This window comes from Chiloscyllium plagiosum, unplaced genomic scaffold (genome assembly GCF_037043375.1).
Source record: "Chiloscyllium plagiosum isolate Xiang-an unplaced genomic scaffold, Cpla_swu_hap1 HiC_scaffold_21, whole genome shotgun sequence".
NCBI classification, from domain to species: domain Eukaryota; kingdom Metazoa; phylum Chordata; class Chondrichthyes; order Orectolobiformes; family Hemiscylliidae; genus Chiloscyllium; species Chiloscyllium plagiosum.
The window spans coordinates 57,654,383-57,679,263 of NW_028270159.1; the positions used below are offsets into that span (position 1 = coordinate 57,654,383).

A 24,881-nucleotide genomic window follows, 5' to 3' on the forward strand; every position below is an offset into this window, starting at 1 on the left:
CGTCTGCAACACAAATTCCCAGCTCGGCGAACAGAACCACAACACACTTTAAACTTTGCACTTCAGAAACAGTGTCCCCAATTCGTCAATCATGTCATAGCAAATTCGCGTTCACAAACATGCATTGTAGCAGAATGTACAAAGTTTCATCAAGGAGAAATCACTGTAACGTGGTTGACGATTTGGGGACATCGTTTCTAAAGCACAAATTTTTAAAACGGTGTTATGTCTAACACGATTACATTGCCAACACTTTAAACGTGATTTTTATATAATGCAGGAGAAAGTGAGGGCTGCAGATGCTGGAGATCAGAGCTGAAAATGTGTTGCTGGAAAAGCGCAGTAGGTCGGAAGAATGGCTTATGCCAGAAACGTCGAATTTCCTGTTCCTTGGATGCTGCCTGACCTGCTGTGCTTTTCCAGCAACACATTTTCAGCTTTTACATAATAATGCAGGCTTGCACAAGAATGCATCTATCGCATTATGGAAGAACCACCTGCAGTCGAGCCTGAAGGTAAGGAAGAGTTTCAGGTGGATTTCAGCAGCAACTACACTGAGATGGAGACAGGCTCAAATGAGGTGACTGAGGTGCATACAGATGGTCTTAGTGCTGACACAAATATGAGATCAGAAGCTCCTCATTCCTGATGAAGGGCTTATGCCCGAAATGTTGATTCTCCTGTCCTTGGATCCTGCCTAATCTGCTGTGCGTTCCTAGTACCACACTGAATCTCAATGGTTTACAGCGGAGAGGGACAAAAGCAATAGCTTAGGAATTAAGCTTGGTGTAGGGATTGGAAACACTGGCTTAATTCTTCCCATCATTCAATTGAAGTTAATTCATCAGCATGAGGAGTCTCAGGAATCTGAATGGACCATGAGACTGGGAAGGTGAAGGAACTGCCTTCAGATGAATGGCTCTGGCAGTGAGAAATTGCAGCCATAAAGTTAGATTGGAGAAGGCTGAGAGGAGATTTAAAAGAAGGTTTCAAAATAATACATGGTCTCTACGGAGTAGCTGATGAGAAACTCTTCAGTCTGGTAAAAATCATCGAATTCTTACAGTGTGGAAACAGGCTCTTCGCCAAGAGGAGGAAGTGCTGGATGTCTGAAAATGCATAAAGGTGTTTAAATCCCCAGGACCTGATCAGGTCTACCCTAGAACTTTGTGTGAAGCGAGAGAAGTGATTGCTGAGCCTCTTGCTGAGATATTTGTATCATCGATAGTCACAGGTGAGGTGCCGGAAGACAAAGTTGGCTAACGTGGTGCCACTGTTTAAGAAGGGCAGTAAGGACAAGGAGAAAGTGAGGACTGCAGATGCTGGAGATCAGAGCTGAAAATGTGTTGCTGGAAAAGCGCAGCAGGTCAGGCAGCATCCAAGGAACAGGAGAATCGACGCTTCGGGCATAAGCCCTTCTTCAGGAATGAGGAAAGTGTGCCCAGCAGGTCAAGATAAAAGGTAGGGAGGAGGGACTTGGGGGAGTGGCGTTGGAAATGTGATAGGTGGAAGGAGGTCAAGGTGAGGATGATAGGCCGGAGTGGGGTGGGGGCGGAGAGGTCAGGAAGAAGATTGCAGGTCAGGAAGGCGGTGCTGAGTTCGAGGGATTTGACTGAGACGAGATGGGGGGAGGGGAAATGAGGAAACTGGAGAAATCTGAGTTCATCCCTTGTGGTTGGAGGGTTCCTAGGCGGAAGATGAGGCGCTCTTCCTCCAACTGTCGTGTTGCTATGGTCTGGCGATGGAGGAGTCCAAGGACCTGCATGTCCTTGGTGGAGTGGGAGGGGGAGTTGAAGTGTTGAGCCACGGGGTGGTTGGGTTGGTTGGTCCGGGTGTCCCAGAGGTGTTCTCTGAACTGTTCCGCAAGTAGGCGGCCTGTCTCCCCAATATAGAGGAGGCCACATCGGGTTCAGCGGATGCAATAGATGATGTGTGTGGAGGTGCCGGTGAATTTGTGGCGGATATGGAAGTATCCCTTGTGGCCTTGGAGGGAAGTAAGGGGGGAGGTGTGGGCGCAAGTTTTGCATTTCTTGCGGTTGCAGGGGAAGGTGCCGGGAGTGGAGGTTGGGTTGGTGGGGGGTGTGGACCTGACGAGGGAGTGGTCTTTTCAGAACAGTGATAGGGGAGGGGAGGGAAATATATTCCTGGTGGTGGGGTCCGTTTGGAGGTGGCAGAAATGACGGCGGATGATCCGCTGTACATGGAGGTTGGTGGGGTGGTAGGTGAGGACCAGTGGGGTTCTGTCCTGGTGGCGGTTGGAGGGGCGGGTCTCAAGGGCGGAGGAGCGGGAAGTGGAAAAGATGCGGTGGAGGGCATCGTCGACCACGCCTGGGGGGAAATTGCGGTCCTTGAAGAAGGCGGCCATCTGGGTTGTACAGATTTGGAATTGGTCCTACTGGGAGCAGATGCGGCGGAGACGAAGGAATTGGGAATATGGCATGGTGTTTTTACAGGGGGTAGGATGGGAGGAAGTGTAGTCTAGGTAGCTGTGGGAGTCGGTCGGTTTATAGTAAATGTCCGTGTTGATTCAATCGCCCGAGATAGAAATGGAAAGGTCTAGGAAGGGGAGGGAGGAGTCTGAGACGGTCCAGGTGAATTTGAGGTCGGGGTGGAAAGTGTTGTTAAAGTGGATGAACTGTTCAACTTCCTCATGGGAGCACGAGGCAGCGCCGATACAGTCATCGATGTAGTGGAGGAAAAGGTGGGGGGTGGTGCCAGTGTAGCTGCGGAAGATGGACTGTTCCACATATCCTACGAAGAGGCAGGCATAGCTGGGGTCCATGGCTACTCCTTTGGTTTGGAGGAAGTGAGAGGATTGGAAAGAGAAGTTGTTCAGGGTGAGGACCAGTTCAGTCAGTCAAAGGAGGGTGTCAGTGGAAGGGTACTGGTTGGTACGGCGGGAAAGGAAGAAGGGGAGGGCTTTGAGTCCTTCGTGATGGGCTTTGGAGGTGTTGGGAGGTCATGTTTTCCCTGAAGCATCGAAGGCTGAGGGGTGATCTTATAGAGGTTTACAAAATTATGAGGGACATGAATGGGGTAAATAGGCAAAGATTTTCCCCTGGGGTTGGGGAGTCCAGAACGAGAGGGCATAGGTTTAGGGTGAGAGGGGAAAAAGATATAAAAGAGACCTAAGGGGCAATGTTTTCACACAGAGGGTGGTATGAGTATGGAATGAGCTGCCAGAAGAAGTGGTGGAGGCTGGTACAATTGCAACATTTAAGAGGCATTTGGATGGGTATATGAATACGAAGGGTCCGGGTGCAGGCAGGTGGGACTAGATTGGGTTGGGATATCTGGTTGGCATAGACGAGTTGGATCAAAGGGTCTGTTTCCAAGCTGTACATCTCTCTAACTCTTTTGTTCCACTCCTCCTTATTTCCATCACCCCCAAATGTCCAGTTCTATTTTGAAAGCTTTGAATAAATCTGCCTCGACCATACACTTAGCAGTGTATTCCCGATCATACCCAGCATTGAGAATAAGAGTGCAGATTTCAAATACGTTATAAGAGAAGGAAATGTGAGGTGAGAAAGAAACATCACACCATGAGTAATTAGATCTAGAATAAGTTGCATGGAACAGTGGTTTGGAAAGGTTCAGTCAAGCGCCTGAGATAATTGTTTATCATCAATTAATGTTCAAGATTACGTAGAAAACTCAGGAGAATGGTACAAGGTCAGAAAGCTTATTTAGAGAACCATATGGACACAATGGTCTGAATGGCCTGCTTCCAAGCTTTAGTAGTAGAGTGGTTCACAATTGTTCATTGAGTCTCCAGCCAGTCAGTTATGAACATCAGGCTGATGTGCTAATCTGTATGGTCAGTCAGGGAGGATCGATCAGATCAATGTTCGGTGACAATTAATGACTGGGGTACTGTATTGATTGGTACTAGGACCTCAGCTATTCACAATATATGTCAATGATTTAGATGGGAGAACGGACTGGAATATTTCAAAGTTTGCATAAGACACAAAGCTGGGTAGATGGCTCCACGGTGAGGAGGATGCAATGTTTTTTGGATTGGCGCAGTGAGTGGGCAAATATATGGCATTTGCAGTCTGTGTGGAAAATGTGAGATGATTCACTTTGGTAGCAAAAATAGAAAAGCAGATTATTTGAATGGCTGTAAATTGAAAGAGACGAATTTTGACCGAGACCTCTGTGTCCTTGTGCACCAGTCACTGAAATTAAGTGTGCAGGTGCAACAAGCAGCAAAGAAGGCAAATGGTATCTTGGTCTTCATAGTGAGAGGTTTCTAGGGCAGGAACACAAGGCAGTCTTGCTGCAATTATACAGGGCTATGGTGAGGCCACAGCTGGAATACCGTGTGTAGTGTTGGTATCCTTATCTGGGGAAGGATGCTCTTACTATGGTGGCAGTGCAGCGAAGGTTTACCAAATTGAATCCTGGGATATGAGAGGAGATTGCATCAGTTAGGATTGTATTGACTGGAATTAATAATAATGAGGGATGCTTCTCACAGTATTCAAAAGTTTTCTCCAGTGTGTAATCACAAAATGAATAAAACAAGCTCATAACTAAGGACTAGCTGGGTCAGTCAGAAATCAGTGGTCAATAAGGAGATTCCGTTCTTGAGGTTGGGAGATTTGTTAACAAAAAATTCACCATCTAATAATCTGATCAAATCTTAAACATTGTATTCAGAGCAGGAGATAGCCACTTGGCCCATCGATTCGAGAATGTGGTGCTGGAGAAGCACAGCAGGCCAGGCAGCATCTGAGCAGCAGGAAAATCGACATTTTCGGTAAAAGTCTTTCATCAGGAATCTTGTACAAATCATTGAGCCTGCTGTATCATTCAATACAATCAATGTCTACTTGACACATACTCAAAACCTAAGCTTCCACAGCCCTCTGGAGTACAACATTCCAAAATCTGGGGGCATAAAAAGGGGAAGTGGTGGCACAAACACATGAGGTGGGTGCACAAAAATGGAGGAGGGATAACATTTGGGAGAGATCAACAGTTGGGAGAGGATGAGTCCCAAATACATGTGGGAGTGGGGGCAAGTCTCATGATTGTTGGGGTTGTGAAATCTGAGGATTGGAGAGGTGCAAAATTTAGGAACATAAAAGAGGGGGAACATAAGGGCTTGAAAATATTTTCAGGGGCTGCAAATTGTAGAGGTCACAAAATAGTGGGGTGGGGGAGTAGAATGTTGCAAAATTGTTGCAAAGGCAACACTTGGGGAGGTGCATCATTTGGGAATGGCCCTAATTTGAGGAGGGGCCACAAAACCTGGGATGGGTCACAAAATCAGAGGAGGTACTTTGCAGAGGGCTGCATAATTTGGTGACGGTGCTGCAAATGCAGCAATAGTTTGGAGGAGGAATACTTGGAGGTGCAAAATTTGGCAGGACCACAAAACCTGGGAGTGTGCAAAATGTGGAGAAGGCTGCAAAATGTTGGTTGTCATAGAAAAATGGAGAGGGGTGCAAAATTTGGGGAGGCATGCAAATTTTGAGGGAGGGCACAATATGAGGGTTGCAAAATTGGAGGGCGCCACACAAACCAGGGAGGGGGAACCAAACATAGGTGTATAAAACTTATAAGAGGATGCAATACTGGAGGTGGGCTGGAAAATTTGGGCGGGGGGGAGGTGAATGCATAATTTTGGAGGTGAATAATTTGTGGAGGGACTACAATACCTGGTGGGATCTGCAAAGAGACAGAAAAATAAAAAGTTACAATGGAAAAGAAAGAGGGAGTGGAAAATGGGAACAGGACATAGGGCAAAAAGACACAAAGGCCGAAGTGAAGGGGCACAAAAACTGCAAAAAATAGCAGGAAAAGTGGAGATAGGAAGAAAAAGAGATGGGGAAAAGGGAGCATGAGAGAAGACAGGGAAAAAAGAGGTGGAGGGATAAAAGAGAAGGAAAAAGAAGAAAGAAAAGAGTGGGGAAGAACAGAGATAAAGCCAGAAAGATGAAGAGTCAGAAATACAAGAGAAAAGAAACAGAGAGAAAAAAAGACTGAAGCGAGGAAGAAATGAAGTAGTGAGACAGGGAAAGAAAAAATAAAGAGCAAGAAAGAACAGAAACATGGAGTAAAGACAGAGAAAGTCACAGCGATGCAAAGAGACACAGAGAGAGCAAGAAAATGGCAGAAAGATGTCAGACTGCGAGATAGACCAGTTAAGAAAAGGCATGGAGAGACTCAGGAAAGGATTGTCACCATTACAGTAGATCCCAACACTCTCAATGGTTTCTCCTATTCTCTCTCTCCCATGAGGGATAGACCCTGCTCCTGGAGCCTGCTTCAGCTTGGATGGTTCAGGGAAGGTCGGGGGAGGATAAAAATTCAAAACTGGCACTGAGGTTCTAACAATACCTCACACACACACAGAGGCAAACCCACTGATACTCACCCCTTCTACTCCGTTCAAATGGCACAAGGAGCTATGGCTGCCAGGGTCTACTTTAAATACCTTCAGTTCTGTCACTCAAAGCCCTCTCTCAACCAAAATCCCAGCTCATCCGGTCAACTCCCAGTTCCCTGTACCTGGAGTAACTTCCCCCAGGAGTAGAGCATACTAAGAGGCACTTTGTGTGAGATTAAAGAGGGGAGGGAGGAGGTGTGAGAGAAAGCAGCAGGTCAATAGTTTAGTTCGGACTGGATGCCAAAACGCTTTTTAAAGATGTACTGACCTGCTTTAATAAAGGTAACAAGGAAAAGTGAGAGTGATTGCCTTGACATCTACGTAACATTTAGTTGAGTGTGGCACCAAGGAGTCCTACTAAAACTGAAATCAATAAAGTTCAGAATCAAAACTCTCCATAAGCCTTCTTCCAACATAACTTCCAACATCACGACGTTCATTGATAATTTTTGTTCATTTTACAATTCATCAGTCTTCTGAAGCAAGAGCTGGGAAACATCCAGGCTTGGGCAGTGAATGTCAAGAAAGATCTATGTCATATGAGTGCCAAAAGGTGACCATCACCAATAAGAATTCTGTCTGTCCCTCTCCTGTCCCACATACTCATCTCATACACTGGCCACAGACTTAAAACCCACATCAAGACAAAGCTGCAGTTTCAAACCAGCAGCAGCCAGAACACATGTTAATTTAGACAATGGAAGAAAGGCTTCTGTAACCAATGGACAAATTTGTTCCACAAGGGAACACAGGATTTTCACATCCACCAACACAAGGTGTAAGTGGGACTGCAAGTCAGCAAGTTTACTTTAAACAAGATTCTGAAAATTCTATTGATGAATCAATGCAGCTTACAAACAAGTTGTGATTACACAAATCTCTTGTACGAATTAACATAGTTTGTTATACAAATGAACCTGAGCTTACCGAATAGATCAATGATATACTTTGGGACATTGTGTGCATCTGTATATGGCGGTGTTTGTGAGTGTCTGTGTCTCGATATGTCTATGACCATGTGTGTTTCTGTGTCTCTCTATCTGTACATGTATGTTTCTGTATGTATTTTTCTGTGCCTGTTTGTAATTGGTGTGATTAGCTCTGTCTGCAATAGGACACACAATCCGTGGAGGGGAGTTTGAGTGTGGCTGTGTTTACCCGTCGATGTGTGTGAGTCTCAGTCTGTGTCTCTCTGAATCTGGTTTTGTGCCTGTCTGTGTGTCAGTGTGTGCATGTGAATGAATGAAATAAACTGTAATGAATCAATCACGGTCTCTCTCTCTCTGTCTCTCTCTCTCTCTCTCCCTGTCCGACTGTTGTCGAGAAATGGCACAATGCCACCCTCTGCTGGCCACCCAACGTAACATCACAAGCATCGCATATTTCCTTATTCCACTGCTCTGCTTACTGGTACTCCTCCAACGTATTGGTAACCCAGTTCTCCAGGGGATTGGATCAATTCACCGATCACATCGATCAACTAGTCCTCCATTACTTTCAGCAGAACCAGATCCCAATGGGCATGTTTCAATCGTCAATGCAGAAATGAGAAAAAAAAAATCAAACCGCGCTAGCAAATCTTAGCAGGACACTTAATGGGAGTGCTAGGGAATGTTGCTGAACAAAGAGATCTTGGAGTGCAGGTTCATAGCTCCTTGAAAGTAGAGTCGCAGGTAGATAGAATAGTGATGAAGGCATTTGGCATGCTTTCCTTTATTAGTTATTGAGTATAGGAATTGGGAGGTCATGTTACGGCTGTACAGGACATTGTTTAGGTCACTGTTGGAATATTGCGTGCAATTCTGGTCTTCCTATCAGAAAGATGTTGTGAAACTTGAAAGGGTTCAGAAAAGATTTACAAGGATGGTGCGAGGGTTGGCATATTTGAGCTATAGGGAGAGGCTGAACAGGCTGGGGCTGTTTTCCCTGGAGCGTCGAAGGCTGAGGGGTGAACTTATAGAGATTTATAAAATCATAGAACATAGAACATCAAAACGCAGTAAAGGCCCTTTGGCCCTCGATATTGTGCCGACCTGTGAAATTAATCTGATGCCCATCTAACCTGCACTGTTCCATTCTAATCCATATGTATGCCCAATGCCCATTTAAATGCCCTTAAGGTCAGCGAGTCTACGACTGTTGCGGGCAGACCCTTCCACTCCCCGACTACTCTTGAGTGAGGGAAGTGCCCCTGATATCTGTCCTAAATCTATCACCCCTCAATTTAAAGCTTTATCCTCTCTTGTTAGCCTTCACGATCCGAGGGAAAATGTTCCCCCTATTTAACCTCTGATTATTACGTCTCGATTAAGTTTCCTCTCAACCTTCTCTCCAACGAAAACAGCCTCAGCCTTTTCAGGCACGACTTTCCTTCCACACCAGGTAACATCCTAATAGAACATGGAACGTGCAATGAGGGGCATGGATAGGATAAAGCCCTGGGGTGGGGGAGTCCAGAACTAGCGGGCATAGGTTCAGGGTGAGAGGGGAAAGATATAAGAGAGACCTAAGGGGCTTTTCTTTCATGGAGAAGGTGATGCGTGTATGGAATGAACTTCCAGAGGATGTGGTGGAGGCTGGTACAATTACATCATTTAAAAGGCATCTGGTTGGGTATATGAACAGGAAGTGGTCCGAGGGATATGTGCCAAGTGCTAGCAAATGGGAATAGATTATGTTAGGATATCTGGTTGATATGGACGAGTTGGACAGAAGAATGTGTTTCCGTTCTGTACACCTTTATGTCTCCATGATTCCAAAACTCAGACGAAGGACAACCTCGGGAATCTGGTGCCCCACATGCGGTGGAGATCATTCATTGAATCTGTTCAATAATGAGATTGACTGGTTCCTACAGACTAAAGACATCGATGGCTCAGGGGAGTGTTGAGAAAATATTGGAATGCATTTTTCAATATCAATCCAGTTTAGCACTGTGTAGTTAAGCAATTTCCTCAAATAAGTCAGGAACTACCGGTGAAGTCGATCGAAGAACCCCACGTTACAACCAATTCGCCAACCGCTCAGGTATAACCCGACACATTAAGCAACCGAAAAGAATCTAGCTCCAATGGAGGAATCGTTCCGCGCGCTGTACTTATATGGCGGAGTGAGCAATACCGAGGTTGTGAGTTTAAGCATCACATGGAGCAGTTTCATCTTCTCATCGCCGATGCTGAGTTGACTAAAAAAATACCAGTTTCCGTGGATTTAATGGCTCACCAATCAACCAACACGTCCTGGAAATAATCAAAACGTGAAGAAATATATCGGGAGAAGCAAGAGAAGGTGATCTTGTTCAATTCGATGATGATTCTCAGAGAGCTGACTGCACTGAGTTAAATTGCGGGGAAAAGCTGTTTAGCTGGTACCTTTTAGTTCAATTTGCAGCAAACTCGCACAGGTTGTTTTGATAATCAAAAATGAATTAGATTTATCTCAATGAACAGGTGAATGTTGTATTCAACTTTGTTTGGAACATTTATCAGCTTAAAATACAGAACTGCTGAGAAGAAGAGGATTCAAAATGCAAAAAGACAGCGCCTTGTTTGTGGGTTTCTTGGGTGGAGGTCAGAGTGTACTAAATGGACCGAGCATCATCTGAATGTGATCAAATCTTTAAGGCACCACGGTAAAGCAGGGATTGCATCTCCGAGAGACGGTTCACATCAGACTCACGAGGGTCCAACTTTTCAAAACGATCAGCTTTTTTGCAAGTGTTCAATAAACCTCTCCACACGTGAAGTCAAAGAAATTCAGAGTTGTTCTCCATCCACTAATCGACTTTCTCCCACTGTTAAATTCTTTCCTTAGGGAACCGGGGTCCAGCCACATAATTCTTTGAAGTTTGAGGCACAATTGACAGGATGTTTAACAGTCTTTTGGTAAGTTTGCCTTTGTTGGCTCAGTGTTTGTGGAATGGAATTCGGAAGCCAGGTTGAGATTGTACAGGACACTGGTGAGGGCTTTTCTGGAATGCTGTATCCTGTTCTGGCATTATCAAGCTGTTGAGGGTTCAGAAGAAATGTACCAAGATTTTGCCTGGTATGGAAGATTTTAATGGAAGGTTAGTCAGACTGGGACTTTTTGTGTTCGAGGGTAGGAGATGGAGAGGGGAGCTTGAGAGAAGTTTATAAAATAATGAGAGGTATAGGTGATGTTAACGATAGTTGTCTTTTCCCTAGGTTGGGAGGATTCAAGATGCAGAGGCACATTTTTAAGTTGAGAGATATTTTTAAAAAACATGAGAGGCTTTTTTTGTTTCACACAGGGTGCTTTGCGTGTGGAATGAACCCCTTGAGGAAGTGTGGATGCAGGTACAATTACAACGTTTAAGAGTCATTAGAACAGGTACACGAATAGGAAAGGTTTGATTAGATTAGATTAGATTACAGTGTGGAAACAGGCCCTTCGGCCCAACAAGTCCACACCGACCCGCCGAAGCGAAACCCACCCATACCCTTACATTTACCCCTTACCTAACACTACGGGCAATTTAGCATGGCCAATTCACCTGACCCTGCACATCTTTTGGACTGTGGGCGGAAACCGGAGCACCCGGAGGAAACCCACGCAGACACGGGGAGAACGTGCAAACTCCACACAGTCAGTCGCCTGAGGCGGGAATTGAACCCGGGTCTCAGGCGCTGTGAGGCAGCAGTGCGTGCCACTGTGCCGCCCACTTTTTTTTATCAACAAGTTTTATCCCACCAAACTCATCATGGAGGGACAGGGAGCAGGATCTGGCAGGTAGGACTAGTTTAGCTTGGGATTCTGTTCGGCATGGAGTCTTTGGACTGAAGCGTTTGTTTTAGTGCTGTATGATTCTGTGACTCTATACTCGTGTGAATTTTAAAACATGCTGGAATCAGCTTCTGTATACGGTTTCTGGGAAAAGAAAAACAAAACATTCAGGAGATAAATAATTCTCTGAGTGAAAGAAACTCTGCTCTCGTCCTATATTTATCATACACCGTTTTAAATCTCTGACTTATTGATTCACCTGAAAGAGGAAATTCACTTCCTACTCAGTTAGTTCGAACATCACATCATCTGGAAAATCTGTTAGTTTACTTCCCAATTTTTCCTGTTTCTGCTACAGCATTTCCAGAATCTCGTGAATAAAATCCTTCAGCCTTCCCACCATCCCGATAAACCCCGTCTGTGTCCTTTCTGTCTTCATATCCCAGGAAACACTTCTTTGTCCTTTCCAAATTTTTCACATTTGTGGTGAAGATTGAAGATCAGGATTACACACAGTGCTCTAAGTGAGGCGGAATCATGGATATTACACTTGTACAAAGATCTCTACGCTTCTGTAGTATGATTTATTCAATTATAAACTCAAGTAATCCAATTCGTTATCTAAGCACATCATGAACATTGTCTCTATGGCGACCAAGATCTCTCCACTGACTTCTCTTTATTCGTTCATAGAATATGGGACTGGCTTGGAAGGTCAATCCCCGTGATCCCCGTGACTCTCAATTGTTTCAAAACGTAAGTGAGATTTAACCACCTCACTGTGGGGTATAATCACTCCTACTGCAGGTTGAATAAGGACAATAACGACCTTTAAACTGTCATTATGATTCGGAAATCGACACTTCAATGCAAACCTGTCCTATATATCGTGTGCTTTCTTTCTATATCAGTGTCCCGTTTGTGTACATTTCTTCATTTTACCCTTGGTCGAATTGTACACGATGATTAATTTTTGTGGATGAAGATATTGTCCTCAAATCTCATTATTCTAAACTCCATGGCACATGGACTGATTTTTTTGATATGCTCCCGGGGGACAATCTTCCCATTCCTTTGAATCCACTGAATATTTCTGATATGATCTTGAAGGCATATTTCCTTCTCCGGGTTTGGTAATCATCACCACACTGGCCGACATCGGTGTGCTCGTTAATACCAAGACAATTGCAGTTAGAGTCATATCCAAATTTCACAATCTGATTTCAAGAAAGTTTGTCCCAACAGTTACATTCCTCACTGTTGTTTGTTTGTGGATGATAAGCTTTCCTGAATTGTACAGCTTCCTGACTCACTGTGCACAGTGATTTACAAAATTCTGAGAATGCTATCACTCACTGTTATCCCTTTCGAATCCCGTTCTATATATTGCTATCACATAATTGATCGAATTACCTTAGTTTTCCAACTATTCCAACCAATCTCACTCATGATTATCATGTGGAGATGCTGGTGTTGGACTGGCACGGACAAAGTCAGAAGCCTCACGATATCAGGTTTATTTGAAATAACAAGCTTTCGGAGCGCTGCTCATTGATCAAGATAAATTATTAATTTATTAGAGCGGTACTTTCTAGACGCAACCACGAAAATGAAACTGAGGTAATTAATGACCTCAGAGTGCAGGACCCCCTCTGTAACTGAGTTTCCCGTTTACTTTGAGGGAGAGCAGGTTGGCCCTAAGCCAATCGTTTAAATCCTAAGCAAGGGCAATGGTATCAGGATGATGTTAGGGCTGAAGTTAAGTTGAAAATTAAATGAAGAGAGGGGTCAGCGTAGATGCTTTGCTGAAAAACTGTATGAATCCATGTAAGATAGTGTTAATTCATTTTTTTAAAGATTAGAATCAATCCAAACATTTTGACACAGAGAGCAGCACACAGAGGTGCTAATGCCCAATACATTATCTGGGCTGACACCAATTGTTAAAGTTCACTTGATAATGTAATTTTTTTTAAAAAAAGTTTTGCGATTTACATATGAAAGAAATGACACTATCACGGTCATTCTAACAGGTGAGAGATTTAACAAACAATCAAGATATTTTTCAATCTATAATTTCAGTTACATCACACTGTAAACTTTTACTATAAGTTCTGTGTCTTACAATCGTGGACTCCACAACCACCTGCTCAAGGAGCAGCACACGGAAAGCTAGTGTTTCCAATTAAACCTGTTGGGCTGTAACCTGTGATTTTTAACTTTGTACACCCCAGTTCAACACCGGCATCTCCAAATTATGAAGTCAGGCCAGTTTAACACAAGCTCCTCAGCGACGATCGTGACCCGAGACAAAGGAGCCGGTGAAATTGTGGCATTTCGACCACCGAACCAGCTGAGAGTCGCTCAGAGCGAAGTACATCCCACGTTGCAGCAGGAATTCCAAGCAGCAAAGAATGTCAAGAATATCTGCTTCTCGTTCTGTCTCCTTGCTGTCGGGACGGTGCTGTTTGTCCCTTCCCCCTCGGACCAAGCTGTCTCCATTATCGGAGAATTCAGCCATTTTCTCCCACTGACAGGCAGCGCCAGGGCAGGGAAGAGCAAATGCTGCCCTTTTGCCTCCTCCAACTTTGATTGTGAACTTCCTCATTTACCTGAGACAGAGACAAAGATACTGAGCTGGTGGGAAAGAGCGAAATGGACACCAGGGACACGTGGGTAACTTAATATGGGATCTTTCTATGCAGCCTATTTGCTGTTGAGGATCCGTCTTCACACAGTATTCCTGCAGAAAGATCTTCGCAATGCGGGGGTCGCTTTCTCGGCTGTGATCGGGCAGCAGTTAGTATCTGATCCCCAACGGTCCCAGATTAAGAGAATCCGATGGAAACCCTCACTCCCGGAGAGTCACCCCACGGCCCGGAGCTGGGGGGCTGCGGACAGTCGAAAGCGAAAGGTAGGGTTAAAAATGGGCCATTGCTTCTCCCTCAGCCGCTCTGTCCCAGAGACAGGGAGAGGGGCTTCACAAACATGTGGGTTCCTTCCCGCACAGATAGAAGCTGTTCAGCCCATCGAATCCACTGCGATTGTCTGTTGCTTCTGTCTCTCTGAGGTCATTCACAATTGGTGATATCTGTCGGAATGATGGGGAACTGTGTCTGTGTGGTGATGCTGTCTCCTATTTGTTGTTATTTACAATTTCCCATCTTCCCGGGAGGAGGCTGCTGTGTGGAACAGCGTGGGGAATTACTGCAGGGCGTCCTGAGCATCAAACACACTGTAACTGATGTGTTTCACCTTCACGCATTTATTATGGAGGATTCATTCAAGGTCGGATTGCGAGGGCAAACAACGTGAGATATTTAACAAAACCCAACAGTGCTGCGGATGCTGTAAGTCAAGAACAGCTGAAACGTATCAGCAGGTTGAAAACAGCTACCATCATGCACTCCCCACACAACGGGAGCAAGAGACAGGGCTTGTAGGGGATTTGAACCCGGGACATCTCACAGATGCGAAAGTTTACCCCAAGCGAGAATCGTACCGGGAGAGCAACGAGTGCGCCGTAGCATAGCTGTCTTTGAATATAAACCCAGTGACACTCAGGCGGTGACAATGTCCCCACCTCGGATGCAGGGGACCCGGGTTCAAGTTCCATCTGCTTCAGAGCTGCGCAGGGTGTTTCCATAAAAATACTATTGTCGTTGCTTCAGCCAGTAAAAACTACAATGAACAGCTCCTTCCCATTCTGTCTCTCTGCTCACAGGAGGCTTCCCTTTGCTCCCTCCCCGCGGGACCGGGATCTCTCCACGGGAAGATAGATGCAACCATTTCCCTCCGCGGGGAGGCAGTGCTGGGGGCTAGTCCAAGCTCTGCAGCTCCCTCTCAAATCACTGGAAGCGGGGAGATGCAGGAGCAGCAGAATCAGGCGACTGGGATCTTCTGTCAATGACATTGATCAAAGACAGAGAGAAGGATACGGAGCTGCTGGGAAAGAATGAAGTCAAAATGGGATCCTTTTCTCTGGTAACTTAATGTGGGATCTTTCTGTGCAGCCCTTTTGCTGTTCAGGATTATTTTTCACACATCAATCCTGCAGTAAGACTTTAGCAATACGAATGTACGTTCATTTGCTTGGACCGGGCTTGATTTAAAATCTGACATGAATGGTCCCAGATTACCAGAATTTGAGGGAAGCCCTCACTCACCGAGAGTCATCCCCATGGCCCAGGCTGCGGGGCTCCAGACAGTCCAACACGGAAGGGTGAGTTAAAAATGGGCCATTGTTTCTCCCTCAGCCGCTCTGTCCCAGAGACAGGAGAGGAGCATCACAACCGCGTTTTGTCATTCAGACAGAAGCCGTTCAACCTATCGAGTTCACGGCCACTCTGTCGCTTGCATTTGTCTAAGGTTATGACTAATGGGGAATTGGGGAATTGTGTCTTTGTGGTGATGCGGATTCAACATGCTGATCCTTTTGTTATTCACCGCTTTCCATGTCACCGGGAGGAGGCTGCTGTGTGGAACAGCGTGGGGAATTACTGCAGGGCGCCCTGAGCATCAAACACACTGTAACTGAGGTGTTTCACCTTCGCCCGTTTATTCCTATCTCAGAGAGCAGCGTTTGCAAATTAGATCAGAGCAGACCCATCGAGAACAGAAGAGCATCCAGACCTTCACAAGCGCGTCACCCCACCCTGTGTAAATGTGGCCCGTGTATCAATATGAAAGATTTATTTCAGATCCATGGAGTGACGGGAAGCAGAAAGCTGATTAAAAATGCAGCGAGTAGAACAGAGTTGTGTTACAGAGGAACACTGACGGGGACGGGGCACACATGCAGCAACATGCAGCTCGCTCACAGACCCGGACCACTCCCTGTGTGAAAACAGTCTTGCTCATGGCACTTTTACTCCTTTTCCCGGAGACTTCAAATCTCTGTCTAATCGTTCTCGATCCTTTCAGATGTGGCAGCATTTTCACTCCCGTATTTCCTCTGTCCAGATCCCCCATGACTTGGAAAGCTTCAATCAGACCAGCTTTCAGATTTCTGTTCTCCAAGGAGAAGTGTGTCTACTTCCCAATCTCTCTTCATTGCTGACATTCCTCAAACACTGCACCTTTCCTGTGAACCTGTCTCCAACCACTTCACCGCTTCCTGACGTTTCACACCCAGAATTCAGCAATGATGCAGCTGGGGGGATTCACTCAGAGTCGGATGGCGGGGGCGAACACTCGGAGACACTTGTTTTCACTTTGACCAAGTGATAGCCAATGCCCCATCTCTACTTCAGGTAGTCCAACCGCATTGAGCGAAGCTGTTTTGTTGGAAAGCGGATCGTGCATTTTGGCGAAACTGAGAACAAGCAACAAGAGCTCGTCCGGGATTGGAACTGCTGACCTCTCCCATATGCACAATATAACAAAGCGGAATCACAGGCTTCTAAGACCGAACCATCGGAGAAAACGAACATCGCGCGTCTTATCAGCTGAGACTGTCTCAGAGCGAAGTCCATCCCACCTTGTTCCGGGAATTTGAAGCAGGGAAGAGTTTCAAGAACAGACGTTTCGTCCCCTGTCTAGATGACATCCTCAGTGCTTGGCAGCCTCCTGTGAAGCGCTTCTGTTACCTCCAACATTTATAGTGGTTTGTTTCTGCCGCTTCCGGTTGTCAGTTCTAGCTGGCCGCTTCAGTGGCCGGGAAATTGGATCCAGGTCGAAGTTTTTTTGATAGAATCTATGGATGAGTGCCATGCCGCTAGGAATTCCCTGGCTGTTCTCTGTTTGGCTTGTCCGATAAAAGTAGTGTTGTCCCAGTCGAACTCATGTTGCTGGTCATCCGCGTGTGTGACGACGAAGGATAGCTGGTCATGTCGTTTCCTGGCTAGTGGGTATTCACCAGCGGCAAAAATATGCGGCTCCAGAGACGCAATCAGTCGGCGCGCAGAACTCATACGTGAATGTTTCGGCGAGCGCAATGCCGAGGGAGTAAATTCGAGCCTCACCTGGAGCAGTTTTGAGGTTTGAGGCACACGTAGACACGTTGTTTGAAGGTCACCACTCAGCCTCCGATGATCGAGGGAAAACAGCCCAAGACTGTTCACCCTCGGACTTTAGCTCAAGTCTTTTTAACCTGGCAACCTCCTTGTAAATCTTTTCTGAACACATTCATGTCGGAAGGTTTGAGAGGGATATAGGACAAATGCTGGCATACAGACGAGGTTAGATTAGGATATCTGCTCGGCATGGACGGATTGGACCGAAGGGTATGTTTCTATTTGTGTATGATGCCAAAACTCAGAGCAAGATCAACTTCTGGAACTTGGTGCCGAAGATAAGATCAGTAATTGAGGCTAACAGAGAATGAGATTATAAGGTTTCTCCTGACTAAAGACCTCAATGGCTCAGAGAACAATCGAAGAAAATATTGAAAATACATTTTCCAATATCAATCCAGTTTAGCATTGCGTAATGAAGCAAATTCCTCAAATAAGTGAGGAACCACATGTGAATACAACCGGAAAATATTACATCACATTCAATTTGTCAACCGCGGAGGTATAACACGTGATATTGGGAGCCGTGTCTTTATGCAGCTCCAGTGGCGCAATCGGTCAGCGCGCGGTACTTATATGTCAGTGTCTCGGCGTGCGCAATGCCGAGGTTGTGAGCTCGAGCCTCACCTGGAGCGGTTTTGTCTGCTCATGGCCAAAGCGTCTATTGGAAATTTCCAGTTTCTCTGCTTTGACAAATGTCTCGGCAATCAACCAACGTATCCGGGAAATATTTGAAATCTGAACAGATATCTGGGGAAGGACATGAGCAGGTGATCTTGTTCAGCTCAAAAATGCTTCGAATCAGCGGCCTGCTTGATTTAAATTGCCGGCAAGCCATGTTTAGTTGGTATTTCTTTATTCAACTGGCTACAAACTCACACAGGTCGATGTAGTAATCAAAAAGGAATTAGATTTATCTCATTGAACCGTATGAATGTTATATTCGGCTTTGCTTGGAACATTTGTCTGATTCAAATAAAGAACTGCTGAGAAGAAGAGGATCAAAATGCAAAAATACAGAACCTTGTTTGTGGGTTTCTTGGGCGGAGATCAGAGTGTTCCAAATGGACCTAGCATCATCTGAGTGTGATCAAACCTTTAAGGCACCAGGGTAAAGTAGGAAGTGCGTCTCCGGGAGATGGTTCACTTCAGACTCACGGGGGTCTAACTTTTCAAAACTCTCAGCTTTTTTCATACTCAATCTGAAGTGTTCAATAATCTTCTTCACACGTGAAGTCAAAGAAATTCGAAATTGTTCCCCAACCACCGCAAGTGGCTTTCTCTCACTGTTAAATTCCCTCCTGAGGAACCGAGGGTTGCAGGCACATAATTCTTTGAGGTTTGAGGCACACGTAGACACGTTGTTTGAAGGTCACCACTCAGCCTCCGATGATCGAGGGAAAACAGCCCAAGACTGTTCACCCTCGGACTTTAGCTCAAGTCTTTTTAACCTGGCAACCTCCTTGTAAATCTTTTCCGAACACATTCATGTCGGAAGGTTTGAGAGGGATATCGGAGAAATGCTGGCATACAGACGAGGTTAGATTAGGATATCTGCTCGGCATGGACGGATTGGACCGAAGGGTATGTTTCTATTTGTGTATGATGCCAAAACTCAGAGCAAGATCAACTTCTGGAACTTGGTGCCGAAGATAAGATCAGTAATTGAGGCTAACAGAGAATGAGATTATAAGGTTTCTCCTGACTAAAGACCTCAATGGCTCAGAGAACAATCGAAGAAAATATTGAAAATACATTTTCCAATATCAATCCAGTTTAGCATTGCGTAATGAAGCAAATTCCTCAAATAAGTGAGGAACCACATGTGAATACAACCGGAAAATATTACATCACATTCAATTTGTCAACCGCGGAGGTATAACACGTGATATTGGGAGCCGTGTCTTTATGCAGCTCCAGTGGCGCAATCGGTCAGCGCGCGGTACTTATATGTCAGTGTCTCGGCGTGCGCAATGCCGAGGTTGTGAGCTCGAGCCTCACCTGGAGCAGTTTTGTCTGCTCATGGCCAAAGCGTCTATTGGAAATTTCCAGTTTCTCTGCTTTGACAAATGTCTCGGCAATCAACCAACGTATCCGGGAAATATTTGAAATCTGAACAGATATCTGGGGAAGCACATGAGCAGGTGATCTTGTTCAGCTCAAAAATGCTTCGAATCAGCGGCCTGCTTGATTTAAATTGCCGGCAAGCCATGTTTAGTTGGTATTTCTTTATTCAACTGGCTACAAACTCACACAGGTCGATGTAGTAATCAAAAAGGAATTAGATTTATCTCATTGAACCGTATGAATGTTATATTCGGCTTTGCTTGGAACATTTGTCTGATTCAAATAAAGAACTGCTGAGAAGAAGAGGATCAAAATGCAAAAATACAGAACCTTGTTTGTGGGTTTCTTGGGCGGAGATCAGAGGGTTCCAAATGGACCTAGCATCATCTGAGTGTGATCAAACCTTTAAGGCACCAGGGTAAAGTAGGAAGTGCGTCTCCGGGAGATGGTTCACTTCAGACTCACGGGGGTCTAACTTTTCAAAACTCTCAGCTTTTTTCATACTCAATCTGAAGTGTTCAATAATCTTCTTCACACGTGAAGTCAAAGAAATTCGAAATTGTTCCCCAACCACCGCAAGTGGCTTTCTCTCACTGTTAAATTCCCTCCTGAGGAACCGAGGGTTGCAGGCACATAATTCTTTGAGGTTTGAGGCACACGTAGACACGTTGTTTGAAGGTCACCACTCAGCCTCCGATGATCGAGGGAAAACAGCCCAAGACTGTTCACCCTCGGACTTTAGCTCAAGTCTTTTTAACCTGGCAACCTCCTTGTAAATCTTTTCCGAACACATTCATGTCGGAAGGTTTGAGAGGGATATAGGACAAATCTGGCATACAGACGAGGTTAGATTAGGATATCTGCTCGGCATGGACGGATTGGACCGAAGGGTATGTTTCTATTTGTGTATGATGCCAAAACTCAGAGCAAGATCAACTTCTGGAACTTGGTGCCGAAGATAAGATCAGTAATTGAGGCTAACAGAGAATGAGATTATAAGGTTTCTCCTGACTAAAGACCTCAATGGCTCAGAGAACAATCGAAGAAAATATTGAAAATACATTTTCCAATATCAATCCAGTTTAGCATTGCGTAATGAAGCAAATTCCTCAAATAAGTGAGGAACCACATGTGAATACAACCGGAAAATATTACATCACATTCAATTTGTCAACCGCGGAGGTATAACACGTGATATTGGGAGCCGTGTCTTTATGCAGCTCCAGTGGCGCAATCGGTCAGCGCGCGGTACTTATATGTCAGTGTCTCGGCGTGCGCAATGCCGAGGTTGTGAGCTCGAGCCTCACCTGGAGCAGTTTTGTCTGCTCATGGCCAAAGCGTCTATTGGAAATTTCCAGTTTCTCTGCTTTGACAAATGTCTCGGCAATCAACCAACGTATCCGGGAAATATTTGAAATCTGAACAGATATCTGGGGAAGCACATGAGCAGGTGATCTTGTTCAGCTCAAAAATGCTTCGAATCAGCGGCCTGCTTGATTTAAATTGCCGGCAAGCCATGTTTAGTTGGTATTTCTTTATTCAACTGGCTACAAACTCACACAGGTCGATGTAGTAATCAAAAAGGAATTAGATTTATCTCATTGAACCGTATGAATGTTATATTCGGCTTTGCTTGGAACATTTGTCTGATTCAAATAAAGAACTGCTGAGAAGAAGAGGATCAAAATGCAAAAATACAGAACCTTGTTTGTGGGTTTCTTGGGCGGAGATCAGAGTGTTCCAAATGGACCTAGCATCATCTGAGTGTGATCAAACCTTTAAGGCACCAGGGTAAAGTAGGAAGTGCGTCTCCGGGAGATGGTTCACTTCAGACTCACGGGGGTCTAACTTTTCAAAACTCTCAGCTTTTTTCATACTCAATCTGAAGTGTTCAATAATCTTCTTCACACGTGAAGTCAAAGAAATTCGAAATTGTTCCCCAACCACCGCAAGTGGCTTTCTCTCACTGTTAAATTCCCTCCTGAGGAACCGAGGGTTGCAGGCACATAATTCTTTGAGGTTTGAGGCACACGTAGACACGTTGTTTGAAGGTCACCACTCAGCCTCCGATGATCGAGGGAAAACAGCCCAAGACTGTTCACCCTCGGACTTTAGCTCAAGTCTTTTTAACCTGGCAACCTCCTTGTAAATCTTTTCCGAACACATTCATGTCGGAAGGTTTGAGAGGGATATCGGAGAAATGCTGGCATACAGACGAGGTTAGATTAGGATATCTGCTCGGCATGGACGGATTGGACCGAAGGGTATGTTTCTATTTGTGTATGATGCCAAAACTCAGAGCAAGATCAACTTCTGGAACTTGGTGCCGAAGATAAGATCAGTAATTGAGGCTAACAGAGAATGAGATTATAAGGTTTCTCCTGACTAAAGACCTCAATGGCTCAGAGAACAATCGAAGAAAATATTGAAAATACATTTTCCAATATCAATCCAGTTTAGCATTGCGTAATGAAGCAAATTCCTCAAATAAGTGAGGAACCACATGTGAATACAACCGGAAAATATTACATCACATTCAATTTGTCAACCGCGGAGGTATAACACGTGATATTGGGAGCCGTGTCTTTATGCAGCTCCAGTGGCGCAATCGGTCAGCGCGCGGTACTTATATGTCAGTGTCTCGGCGTGCGCAATGCCGAGGTTGTGAGTTCGAACCTCACCTGGAGCAGTTTTGTCTGCTCATGGCCAAAGCGTCGATTGGAAATTTCCAGTTTCTCTGCTTTGACAAATATCTCGGCAATCAATCAACGTATCCTGGAAATATTTGAAATCTGAACAGATATCTGGGGAAGCACATGAGCAGGTGATCTTGTTCAGCTCAAAAATGCTTCGAATCAGCGGCCTGCTTGATTTAAATTGCCGGCAAGCCATGTTTAGTTGGTATTTCTTTATTCAACTGGCTACAAACTCACACAGGTCGATGTAGTAATCAAAAAGGAATTAGATTTATCTCATTGAACCGTATGAATGTTATATTCGGCTTTGCTTGGAACATTTGTCTGATTCAAATAAAGAACTGCTGAGAAGAAGAGGATCAAAGTGCAAAAATACAGAACCTTGTTTGTGGGTTTCTTGGGCGGAGATCAGAGTGTTCCAAATGGACCTAGCATCATCTGAGTGTGATCAAACCTTTAAGGCACCAGGGTAAAGTAGGAAGTGCGTCTCCGGGAGATGGTTCACTTCAGACTCACGGGGGTCTAACTTTTCAAAACTCTCAGCTTTTTTCATACTCAATCTGAAGTGTTCAATAATCTTCTTCACACGTGAAGTCAAAGAAATTCGAAATTGTTCCCCAACCACCGCAAGTGGCTTTCTCTCACTGTTAAATTCCCTCCTGAGGAACCGAGGGTTGCAGGCACATAATTCTTTGAGGTTTGAGGCACACGTAGACACGTTGTTTGAAGGTCACCACTCAGCCTCCGATGATCGAGGGAAAACAGCCCAAGACTGTTCACCCTCGGACTTTAGCTCAAGTCTTTTTAACCTGGCAACCTCCTTGTAAATCTTTTCCGAACACATTCATGTCGGAAGGTTTGAGAGGGATATCGGAGAAATGCTGGCATACAGACGAGGTTAGATTAGGATATCTGCTCGGCATGGACGGATTGGACCGAAGGGTATGTTTCTATTTGTGTATGATGCCAAAACTCAGAGCAAGATCAACTTCTGGAACTTGGTGCCGAAGATAAGATCAGTAATTGAGGCTAACAGAGAATGAGATTATAAGGTTTCTCCTGACTAAAGACCTCAATGGCTCAGAGAACAATCGAAGAAAATATTGAAAATACATTTTCCAATATCAATCCAGTTTAGCATTGCGTAATGAAGCAAATTCCTCAAATAAGTGAGGAACCACATGTGAATACAACCGGAAAATATTACATCACATTCAATTTGTCAACCGCGGAGGTATAACACGTGATATTGGGAGCCGTGTCTTTATGCAGCTCCAGTGGCGCAATCGGTCAGCGCGCGGTACTTATATGTCAGTGTCTCGGCGTGCGCAATGCCGAGGTTGTGAGTTCGAACCTCACCTGGAGCAGTTTTGTCTGCTCATGGCCAAAGCGTCTATTGGAAATTTCCAGTTTCTCTGCTTTGACAAATATCTCGGCAATCAATCAACGTATCCTGGAAATATTTGAAATCTGAACAGATATCTGGGGAAGCACATGAGCAGGTGATCTTGTTCAGCTCAAAAATGCTTCGAATCAGCGGCCTGCTTGATTTAAATTGCCGGCAAGCCATGTTTAGTTGGTATTTCTTTATTCAACTGGCTACAAACTCACACAGGTCGATGTAGTAATCAAAAAGGAATTAGATTTATCTCATTGAACCGTATGAATGTTATATTCGGCTTTGCTTGGAACATTTGTCTGATTCAAATAAAGAACTGCTGAGAAGAAGAGGATCAAAGTGCAAAAATACAGAACCTTGTTTGTGGGTTTCTTGGGCGGAGATCAGAGTGTTCCAAATGGACCTAGCATCATCTGAGTGTGATCAAACCTTTAAGGCACCAGGGTAAAGTAGGAAGTGCGTCTCCGGGAGATGGTTCACTTCAGACTCACGGGGGTCTAACTTTTCAAAACTCTCAGCTTTTTTCATACTCAATCTGAAGTGTTCAATAATCTTCTTCACACGTGAAGTCAAAGAAATTCGAAATTGTTCCCCAACCACCGCAAGTGGCTTTCTCTCACTGTTAAATTCCCTCCTGAGGAACCGAGGGTTGCAGGCACATAATTCTTTGAGGTTTGAGGCACACGTAGACACGTTGTTTGAAGGTCACCACTCAGCCTCCGATGATCGAGGGAAAACAGCCCAAGACTGTTCACCCTCGGACTTTAGCTCAAGTCTTTTTAACCTGGCAACCTCCTTGTAAATCTTTTCCGAACACATTCATGTCGGAAGGTTTGAGAGGGATATCGGAGAAATGCTGGCATACAGACGAGGTTAGATTAGGATATCTGCTCGGCATGGACGGATTGGACCGAAGGGTATGTTTCTATTTGTGTATGATGCCAAAACTCAGAGCAAGATCAACTTCTGGAACTTGGTGCCGAAGATAAGATCAGTAATTGAGGCTAACAGAGAATGAGATTATAAGGTTTCTCCTGACTAAAGACCTCAATGGCTCAGAGAACAATCGAAGAAAATATTGAAAATACATTTTCCAATATCAATCCAGTTTAGCATTGCGTAATGAAGCAAATTCCTCAAATAAGTGAGGAACCACATGTGAATACAACCGGAAAATATTACATCACATTCAATTTGTCAACCGCGGAGGTATAACACGTGATATTGGGAGCCGTGTCTTTATGCAGCTCCAGTGGCGCAATCGGTCAGCGCGCGGTACTTATATGTCAGTGTCTCGGCGTGCGCAATGCCGAGGTTGTGAGTTCGAGCCTCACCTGGAGCAGTTTTGTCTGCTCATGGCCAAAGCGTCTATTGGAAATTTCCAGTTTCTCTGCTTTGACAAATGTCTCGGCAATCAATCAACGTATCCTGGAAATATTTGAAATCTGAACAGATATCTGGGGAAGCACATGAGCAGGTGATCTTGTTCAGCTCAAAAATGCTTCGAATCAGCGGCCTGCTTGATTTAAATTGCCGGCAAGCCATGTTTAGTTGGTATT

General features: G+C 44.9%; 6 non-coding genes across 6 annotated transcripts; all 6 read left to right on the top strand.

The window, feature by feature from the left end:
• Nucleotides 1–17,699: 17,699 nt before the first annotated feature.
• On the top strand, nt 17,700–17,795 carry trnai-uau (transfer RNA isoleucine (anticodon UAU)). The gene is made up of 2 exons: nt 17,700–17,737; nt 17,760–17,795. It is a non-coding gene; the product is annotated as a tRNA-Ile (tRNA).
• A 1,278-nt stretch (nt 17,796–19,073) lies between these two features.
• trnai-uau (transfer RNA isoleucine (anticodon UAU)) lies at nt 19,074–19,169 on the top strand. The gene is made up of 2 exons: nt 19,074–19,111; nt 19,134–19,169. It is a non-coding gene; the product is annotated as a tRNA-Ile (tRNA).
• A 1,277-nt stretch (nt 19,170–20,446) lies between these two features.
• On the top strand, nt 20,447–20,542 carry trnai-uau (transfer RNA isoleucine (anticodon UAU)). Its single transcript has 2 exons — nt 20,447–20,484; nt 20,507–20,542. It is a non-coding gene; the product is annotated as a tRNA-Ile (tRNA).
• Nucleotides 20,543–21,820: 1,278 nt separating this feature from the next.
• On the top strand, nt 21,821–21,916 carry trnai-uau (transfer RNA isoleucine (anticodon UAU)). The gene is made up of 2 exons: nt 21,821–21,858; nt 21,881–21,916. It is a non-coding gene; the product is annotated as a tRNA-Ile (tRNA).
• A 1,278-nt stretch (nt 21,917–23,194) lies between these two features.
• trnai-uau (transfer RNA isoleucine (anticodon UAU)) lies at nt 23,195–23,290 on the top strand. The gene is made up of 2 exons: nt 23,195–23,232; nt 23,255–23,290. It is a non-coding gene; the product is annotated as a tRNA-Ile (tRNA).
• A 1,278-nt stretch (nt 23,291–24,568) lies between these two features.
• On the top strand, nt 24,569–24,664 carry trnai-uau (transfer RNA isoleucine (anticodon UAU)). The gene is made up of 2 exons: nt 24,569–24,606; nt 24,629–24,664. It is a non-coding gene; the product is annotated as a tRNA-Ile (tRNA).
• Nucleotides 24,665–24,881: the final 217 nt, after the last annotated feature.